The sequence below is a fragment of the Cicer arietinum genome, chromosome 6 (assembly GCF_000331145.2).
Source record: "Cicer arietinum cultivar CDC Frontier isolate Library 1 chromosome 6, Cicar.CDCFrontier_v2.0, whole genome shotgun sequence".
Classification (NCBI taxonomy): domain Eukaryota; kingdom Viridiplantae; phylum Streptophyta; class Magnoliopsida; order Fabales; family Fabaceae; genus Cicer; species Cicer arietinum.
In genome coordinates, this window is record NC_021165.2 from 32,140,954 (window position 1) to 32,150,846 (window position 9,893).

General features: G+C 31.7%; 1 long non-coding RNA gene across 1 annotated transcript in view; it reads right to left on the minus strand.

Moving 5' to 3' along the window:
* Nucleotides 1-1,956: 1,956 nt before the first annotated feature.
* LOC101498913 (uncharacterized) overlaps nt 1,957-9,893 on the minus strand; it is a 28,009-nt gene continuing 20,072 nt past the window's right edge. The window contains exon 4 of the long non-coding RNA XR_003474729.2: nt 1,957-2,510. This is a non-coding gene — a long non-coding RNA (uncharacterized lncRNA). The remainder of the gene's footprint in view (nt 2,511-9,893) is intronic.

Genomic DNA, 9,893 nt, shown 5'->3' on the forward strand with positions numbered 1-9,893 from the left:
ATCAGCAAGTGTTGTCCCAATCCTAGTCCTAAACAATCCATCTTAGACGAAAATTTTGCTCTTGAAAAGAGTTTGATAAATTCAAGTGACACTGTGAAGGTTATTAGAAGTGTTTATGTGGAAGAAGATAAACCTCCATACGAGGAAAATAATAGAATCAACTTGCAAAAAGATGAATGAATTTGTGTGATTGTGTGTACTATGCAAGAGCTTTACATTTGTAGATGTATGCCCTTTAACTAACTAGTAACTAACAAAACAATTAACTGCACAACTAGTTCATTGATTCAAGTAATTAATAATTAACTACTTAACTATCCCAATTGCACTATTGCAATTGAATAAGTCAAATTTCAACTGCACCAAGCTTGCCTTATAACTGAGCAAAACAACCAGGTTGCACAGACTTGGTGAAGATGCTTCAATATGTTCTTGAATGGATATATGTAGCAATTTCATAAACCCAAATTGAAGTTTCCCCCTCATAACATGATTGTCAATGGTAAGGGGTATTGTTCTTTCATGGAAAATATGATTAGAAGCTATGTGAAGGGAACTATTTTGATCATAATAGAACACAAACATCCTTGTACTAGTCACTTGCAAATCCATGAGTAGATATGTGACCATTGTATCTCATATGTAGGGTCGACACATTTAGCGTCGGCTCTAACAGGTTGCGGCCTTCTTCTGATCGGATAAAAAAACTCTGTTTTAATATTGGCTGATAAAATACTATCTGAGCTCGGCTCTAGATGGACTGAGCAGGTAATCTGCATATTTTTTATAATATTATTTTTACTAATTATATTTTTAATTTCTCTGTCACTCTTTTAATTTGAAAATTTTCTTTGATACCCATTTAAAAAAAATTATGGAATACTACTTATGCATTAAGTATGAATCAATTTGAATACCCATTTTAAAAAAAAAAAATTATAGTTTACTCTTTATACAAAAACCAAGTTTGGATTTTATAATTAACACAAACTCAATTCAAAGTTTTCAAAACAACACATTATCCAAACAACAGACAAATTAAAATAAGTTCAAATTGTCCAAAATAACTTAGAGATATTATCTAGCATATTACAAATGAATTTAGATTTGTCTAACATAACGCATACTCAAACCAAATTCAAATAAAGTGTTATATAGTTCTAATGTGACTCTGAAAGAAGTCTTTGTAGACTTCTTGAGTAATGTTCATATTTTCTAAAGTGTTGGAGGATTGTCCACTTAGATCATTTTGATTTGTATCAATGTAATTGTTGTATTCTACAAAATAAAGAAATTGATTGTTAAAAATATGTGATAGTGTTTCAACAAGTGTACTGAATTGTTGCAAGTAATAATAAAACGGTAGTACCGAGTGTCGAACTCAATGATTGCGTTTTACAATTGAATTATATTTAATTACTAATATTGAATAAAAAGTTCTCAAATTGATTGAAATAATATTTAAAATTAACAATAGTAATAAAATTGATCCTTTATAATTAGAAAAATGTCAGAGATGAGTTTCACTTCGAATCCAACTTTGGTGTCTAATTTGGTCCTAGTTATGGAATTCCTTTATTGAATTATTACTGAATTCTCTTTATTATTCTTGCCCTAATGTCTTAGTGAAAGAACTTTTAACTCCAAAGTAACCCGTAATTCCTTAGTAGATTTAAGATTAGAATAAAACATTACCGTACATGAATTCTCTTTTTTAAACTATTGTCTCTGCAATTAATTTAATTGGTTTCATGACCTGCATCTATCACTAGACTACAAATTCATGAATTTCTCATCTCAAGCATTCGTAAAGTCCACTTCCGTTTCAAAATAAGAATCGTAGAACATTTTAATGTTGATCAAGCAATAAAAAGCATTAAGCACATAGATGAGAAAAATAATTCAATAAACTCAAACCTATAACTAGAAATCAAATTAAAAAAAAAAATAAGGGTTTCATCTTGTTACACTCATTCCTAACAAATAGGGTTTAGTTATTCATGACAGAGATAGCAAATGTAGAGATTAGAGAAGACTTATAAGAAAGATTCATGAATGATTTTTGATAAAACTGCTCCAATGGTGTTAGAAACGTTCGTCTTTGAGTTTCTATGCTAGAGCACAAGTCTCCAAACTTCCCAATAGTAAAAAAAGATCCCTAAAAAGTGAGAAAAATGAGTTTTAATGTGTTTTTCTGTGCGTCACGTGCGTATTGGCAGTGGCTTCAGCGCGACATGCGCTTTAGGCGCGCTTCAAGCACGAATTGACAGTGGCTTTAGCGCGAAATGCGCTTCAGGCGCGCTTCAAGCGCACAACATCTTACGTCTAGAGTTTAGTGAATTTTTCACCTCTTTTGAGTTCGAATTTTATTCTGGTGTCTTCCTGAAAGTTGTAGCTATGGATCATAGCTTTCATTTGCATTTGGTTTGACTCCAATTGAACTTCTAAAACTCCATATATGGCTGAAATACTCCACATAGATCATGTTGATTTATCACCAAAAGTCAGCACTGCATTAAAACAAAGTAACAACACAAAACTCTGAAAAATCTCTACTTAATCAAGAAAATAAGAACATAAACATTTCATTAAAGCAAATAAATAAAATTAACAAAATATATCAAATAACTCTTTAAATTAACTAATGAATAAAAGATAAATAAGACTAAAAACAATGAAAAATATGCATATGATGAAAAGTCATCAATATATAACCAACTAAAGATAATGTTCTATCACAAAAGATAATATATATAACCAACTAAGTGAGTTAGATCTCTTTTGAACAATTTTTTGTTCTATGTGGGCCAATTTTACTATTTTTATGTTTTTTAAATTGGTTATGCGGGTTGCAGGCAACCCAATACCTATACATACTAACTCGAGTGGGTTACAGATTTATTCGGACCGGGCTAAAAAACCCTGGAAAAATTCATATTGAAATTATTAGGCCCAACCTCTGTGTTTTAGCTGGCTGACCCATTTTGACAGCTCTACTTTCACTTTATCATGGATTTCATCAAGAAAAAGCAATTTCCATAAATGGAACATATGGTGTAATGATAGTTAACCTAATCTTCGTGATTAAACCAAACAAATGAAGAGAAGGTGATGTAAGTAAGAAAATATATTTTCTAGGAGCACCTTTCAAGTATTGAAGTAGTCTAAGGGCTGCCCTGTGGTGTGTGGGCATGCCAAGGAACTGACTTAGTTGATGCATAAGATAGAAAATGTCAAAAAATGCAAGAGTTTGCCAACCAAACTTCTATACCTTGTTGTGTCAACATATGAAAGACCATCATTTATTTCAATCTTATGTTGAGATCCATATGAGTGCTACCATACTTGCATCCCAAAAGACCTACTGTGCTAGGCAAATCAAGACAATATTTCCTTTGACACATATTTTCCTTATGAATGTGTAGCCTCAATACCCAAGATGAACTTCAAAATGCCTAGATTCTTGATGTCAAAAGCATGGTCCATGTCCTTCTTAATGCATTAATGTGAGCAATGAAATTTTTCGCTAAAATAATGTCATCTACATACACTAAGGGTTTGTTTGGTTCCATGGAAGGGAGGAGATGGGTTTTAATAGATTCGAGAGAAGAGGAGGGATGGATAGGAAACCGAAAAATGTTTGGTTCAAGGAGAGTTAGAGATTTTGAATGATTTTTAAATGTTTTTAGTCACTTTGCTTCCCCTCGAAATCCCTGCAATTTGGGAGGAAGCAAAAAGTGGCTCTAAGTGGGGTTTTAATCCCTTCCCACCCCTTTCTAAAAATTGAACCAAACGCATAAATTTAAAAATATTTTCTCCTCTTCACTCCCTCCATTTAACTCCAACCAAACGGACCCTAAGAGGACAATGAAAGAAGTAGTAATGTATTTACTGAAGATTGTAATGTCATAAGAAGCTTAAGCATAACCACCAAGTTGAAAGAACAAAGACAATTTATCATATCATTTTCGGTTAGCTTGTTTCAAGCCATATAAGGGCATAACAAGTTAGCAAACTTAATTATTGAAGGCACATTGTAACCTTGAAGAATGGACATATACACATCTTATATATAAATATCCATGCAAAAAGGCATTAATCACTTCCAATTGGTGAACAATTCAATCATTGATAGAGGTTATAGCCAAAACTGTTCTAATTGTAGTCATTTTGGCCATTAGAGAGAAGGTCTCAAAAAACATCAACTCATTCAATTTTGATTGTACCTATTAGCAACTAATCTTGGTTTGAGTTTTTCAATAGACCCATTTTCACGTCTCTTGATCTTATAGAATGGGACAATTCCCAAGTGTAATTAGCCTCCAATGCTCAAAGTTCTATTTGCATGACATTTATCCATAATAGTCATGTAAGTAGGTTGTGGTTTAACTGGGAATAAAACAATGATATTAATGTGGGTAGGTAGGCTTCTCTCCTATTATGCCTACTTTTAGAGGGGCACAGTTCATAAATGACATAGTTTTAGAAGGAGGAGGGCAACCTCTAAATCCCACTGTAAGTATCAAACATATCTCATACTCTAATCGTCCAGTTATTAATGATCACGATGAAAGAATGCTCCCACTACTCAAAGCATCTACCACCACATTTGCCTTTTGACATGGTACTGCAAATTAAAACATAATCGTTAAGGTATACATTGATCTAATTTGTCTCTTATAGAGTTCCTTTTGATCAACCAAATACTTCACTATTCTCACCACTGAACACAATGTACTTACATCCATAACGACATTGTCGCTAAATCTTAAAAGTAGAAATCCGTAATAGGTTTCTTCCCTTAAGGTGATATGATCAAAGTTCACTTTTCCCAATTACAACTTCCAGTTACATAACTTAGTATATAAATTCTACTCTCTTATTTTTTGTCCTTTAATAAAATTAGAATATCACTAATCGATACATCCACAATTTATCCAATAACTCTAGTTTTCTATTTCTTTTAAGAATACTTTTCCAAATCTTTAGGTTCTTTACTCCATCAAAATTACATGCAAGCAATGCATTCTCTCATTTCAAGAAAATCATCCCTAAACTCAAGTTCAGTCACTAGTCCATAGAGAATAAAAGTTTCACTTCTCGAACTCCAACTATTTCCAACACATAATCAAAGTAACATCTAAGAAACTATATCAATCGTTTACTCTAGAAGAACCATACCTGATGCTCCATAAAATTGGACCTTAGCGGTCCTTAAAGCTTTACTCCTCATCTTACACAACCTCATATACCCTATGTCGTCATCCCAACACTTGAGATGCACTCTCCCTTCCTTGGGTTTCCCATTGCTTACGACATCACAACCATCCTTACAAAACCATACACTAGAAATCTTTATCTCTAAAAGTGTTACTTGAAAATTAACTCTAACGCATGCTTTACTAACAACGATTAAATTTATCCAAACCATATTTGCAACACTCCTTTAGTATTAGAAACCTTCTATTAAAAGTGTCACAAAAGAATTCATCTTAACTATGCTACTATGGGAAATTGCTTTTAGCATCCTCTTAGCTTTCTATGTTCCTTTATTTGAGATGTTAACTTCTAAGAACAAACTTGTTCATAACCTCTTTAAATCATCAAAAAAAGTACCATCTTGTCTCTGTTCTCCCAATCACCCCAAACGTACCATCTTGTCTCTATTCACTCCAAAATTTCTTAATTCTAGGATCATCTCCCCAAGATTTTGTCTTACGCCTAACACCATTTAGGAATTCAGTCTTATTGTGTTATGTGTCAAAACAACGTAGTTTGAATATCAATCCCCGCTTCCTCAACTATTCCCTTACTGAAACGTTAACCATCCTAAAATAATCTAATCCAAAAATCGCATTTCACTTAGGAACGTCTCAAATGATTCCTGACTCAAATTACTTATTAAGATGGAAAGCTAACCAACTATACAACTCATCCTCCGATACCATGGAATTGCTCGTCTTTTTTATACAATGTTCGTAAGCCTTCAACATAGGATTACCATCCCATCAATGTTGACCAATTCTAGTCATTGTGATATTGTCTACCATTGAAAAAAATATTGGGGTGATCAGTCTCATAACTAATCATCAAGTAGTCGTCACCATAATGATTTTATCAGTTAAATTTCTTTAAACTAGTAAGACTAATCTCCTCTCGAATTTGTCAACTCCTTAATGGTTATCTTCATGATGTTCTTAATGTGTAAATACTTCAATTCACCCTCACTCTTATAACTCCTTTAGATCCACCTAGGATTTTACCATAATTTTCCACATATTAGTACATAATGACCCTCAATCGTCAACACACTTAACATCTGCTGATATTCTAATGGAACTTAAAGCACTTAGCTAGAAATTGCAACTTTGTTGTATACTCTCCAACTAATATGTCCACCTATTGACCATTTTTTCTTCTTTTACCACCCAGCTCCATCCTAGAACTTCCACAAAAATACCCATAAAAAATTCCTCCCAAAAAATCTTTTGTTGAATCATCTCCTCATCATCCTGACATTTTTCAATCAATATTCATCATTCCCAAGTTGTCAGATACAACATACACGCCTTAACGGTTTTGACTTCTTAGATACACCAATTCTCAGAGGTTTCTCCCCAAATAAGAATTCCACCAATAAGATACAATACCACACAATATTTTCAATTAAGAAACAATCAAAACTAATTATGAAAAAATTGTTTCACCTAAGAACAACAAATACTAACTACATAAGACCCCCACTAAACCCAACTATTGATCAACTTAAAACACCCTAACTCATAGTCTGATCAAAGATCAATCGTGTTATGACACCACAAAGTAACACCCAAATTTTGACAACGAGTGTATTTTTATTTTTTATCCTATGAAATATTAATTTAACTGGTTAAATTAATTATCCTCCCACCGAAAAATTATTTGACCTCACCAATCTTAGATAAATAAATATAAGAATTTCTTGTTTATTTTTTATTGAAGTCTGAAGTTGTCGGAAAATTAAACATGTAAGTTTTACTGACTGTTACAAAAACAACAAAATTTTACTTTCAAACTTTTATATGAAAATTTCACTGAAGTATAATAACCTCATTTAACTATAGAAAATAAAATCATAGTATAATAACCTCATATAACTATAGAAAGTAAAATCATTTTTATTTTATCAAAATATTTTAATAAAACAATAATACAAACAAACCCAAAATAGTGCTACGACAATTACGAAAATTATGGGTCTTGCACATTCGCTAAGTACAAATACAGTTCACAAAGGACAAAAACAACTATCTTCACACATAATTTCAACACTTCGTAAGTATACCTATATTCACTATATCTCCAATGTCACAACTATGTCAAGCCACATACATAGGTACACAATTGATTTCAATCTGGTTGCGATGCCACAAAAATATTTCCAACTTCATCATTTTCATACTTGGAACTATGTACTCCAATAAAATTTTGACTTGAATTATCGTCAAGAATTATACTCCAACCTGATTCTAATGACTAGAACTCGAATCAATATATCACCCAATCAACCCCCTTAGAGAAAGGACTATTTCACTCAATAGATTTAATTTAAATTGTTTCCAAGATCCAATACTCTAAAGAAATATTCCACAAAGGTTCCTAACAAACATCTTTTGTTGCACATCTCATGATTGAATTAATATCAAAATTAGATCCTCCAAATCCTAAATATTCGGCACTTAAAATTTACTTACCTCAACTCCCTTAAACATTAGTCAAAAGACACCACTTGACTACTTACTCAATCCTAGTTCATTAAGGATCAATGACTTAAAAACTAACCTCTTAAAATTACTAATTAAACCATTCAAATTATTCACATGCTCCTCGTGTTCACCAATGTTAAACAAAAAATTGAAACCTATATTATCATAATTCTTCGTACTCCACACTTTCAATTTCTACTTAATTATAACATTCAAGTCTCCAATCCGAAGTTCACCTTTAAGCCTTTGTCAAATTCTCACCTATTCAACCATTTGCTACTCATTGTTCCTCTTCGAATCACTTCTGAACCACACTAAGATATTAGATATCACTTGTGACACTCAAAATCCAAAAATAGTATATATATATATATATATATATAATATTTTATACTAGATCTTTTTAAAAAAAATCATAAAGGATAAATAAAACTTTTTTCGAAGAAATAAAAACTTTTAAAAGTGATTTAAGATATCACATTTCCTAAAGTTCATATGGAACACTTTGAACTTAATTTCTCAAATAAAAATGTGCAATCTCAATAAACTAGATTTAACTATAATTTATTCATTTAATTCGAAAAATTACTACTATTAATAAGTTTTCTAGTTAAACGAGTAAAATACAATTTATAAATCTCATTCTTGGTATCACATATCAGAGCAGACTTCTCTCAAATTCGAACTTCAAATTGTCTAATCTGTAATAATTGTGATTTCACAAGTGCAAGGTCAAGGCAGTCAAACACAAACAACAAAGGGAGTCAGTTTCAAAATCATGTAATAGTATAAGAATAGTGAGAAAAATACGCAATGGATCAAATTGATACAATATCACATCATAGCATAGAATTCAAAATCTTCAATAACATAATATCGAAGTTTATCTAAATCAATCACAATGGAACAGTCACAAGGATGCAATGTGATGCATGTCCTATATTCTACACTTCTTTATTATTTGGTACCCTTATATTCTGAAGTACTTGGTTAAGAGGCTTGCCATTACAGGAGTGGACAGACAATTCATGAATGACCAATGCCTTATACATCCCCTCAACTCAACCCGAGACACATATATGTGACGATCGGGGTATTCTTATGTCGCATGGTAGCTCCCGACCTTAGGGAATTATACATTAATCCACTTAAGAATTTCCCACCAAAGATACCTCCAAGGCCAATCAGTCTTACCTTACAGTTCGACTGTAGCCCTCCACGATCATGCTTATTCAGTTGTACTTCTCCGAAATGACTGTGCGCTTGTCAGACCTCCCTATATGGTGACAAAATAATACTCCCTTCAAAAGTTTCTAACTTCTAGCTCATACTTATTATATGATCACAATTTGATAACTCTCCGTTTGAATTCACAATATTCATCAAAATTTACCTCAACGTAAATATCAATCATTGCACAATAATCATAAGAGTTTACATCATTATATATATATATATCAGTCAATTTCAAGCAAATCTCATTTGGTCCACACCACTCACAATGAACAATCTAGCTCTATCAATCATAAAATAGAAACTCAAACCAGCGTTGTATTCAAGTAAACTCATAATTCCATCCTAGTAAACAACAACACTCAAATACACATTATCAATACAATAACAATTAGCACAAAATTTCACAAGAATCGAACATTATGCAATCTTGACATAAATTAATTTACAACAATTCTACAAGTTTTTAGTCATATTTTAGTCCTCATTGTTACCATTCGTATGATCTTAATTAATTATTATTATTGCTCAATAGGACTCGACCATACGTGGTAAGCGTCGAATGAATATCTGGAAAATTACAGCATTCCTGTTCATCTCACATCATATTATACTCATAAAATCGATATTCCTCTCACCCCTTATCTCGATTGAATATTTCTTCCAACGAATCCAATCTGCTTATTTAATGCGTTGTGTCTTCGTTAACCATCGTCTTTAATAATTTACAAAGGTAATAGAGCAACACCACAACCAAATACAAATAAATTATTAAAAGAGTAGATAAATAAACTATTTACTATTTATAATATACTCTAAAAATATATAAATAAATAAAAAAACCAAATATAATTATAAAATACTAAATATAATATATATATATATATATATATATATATATATATATATATATAT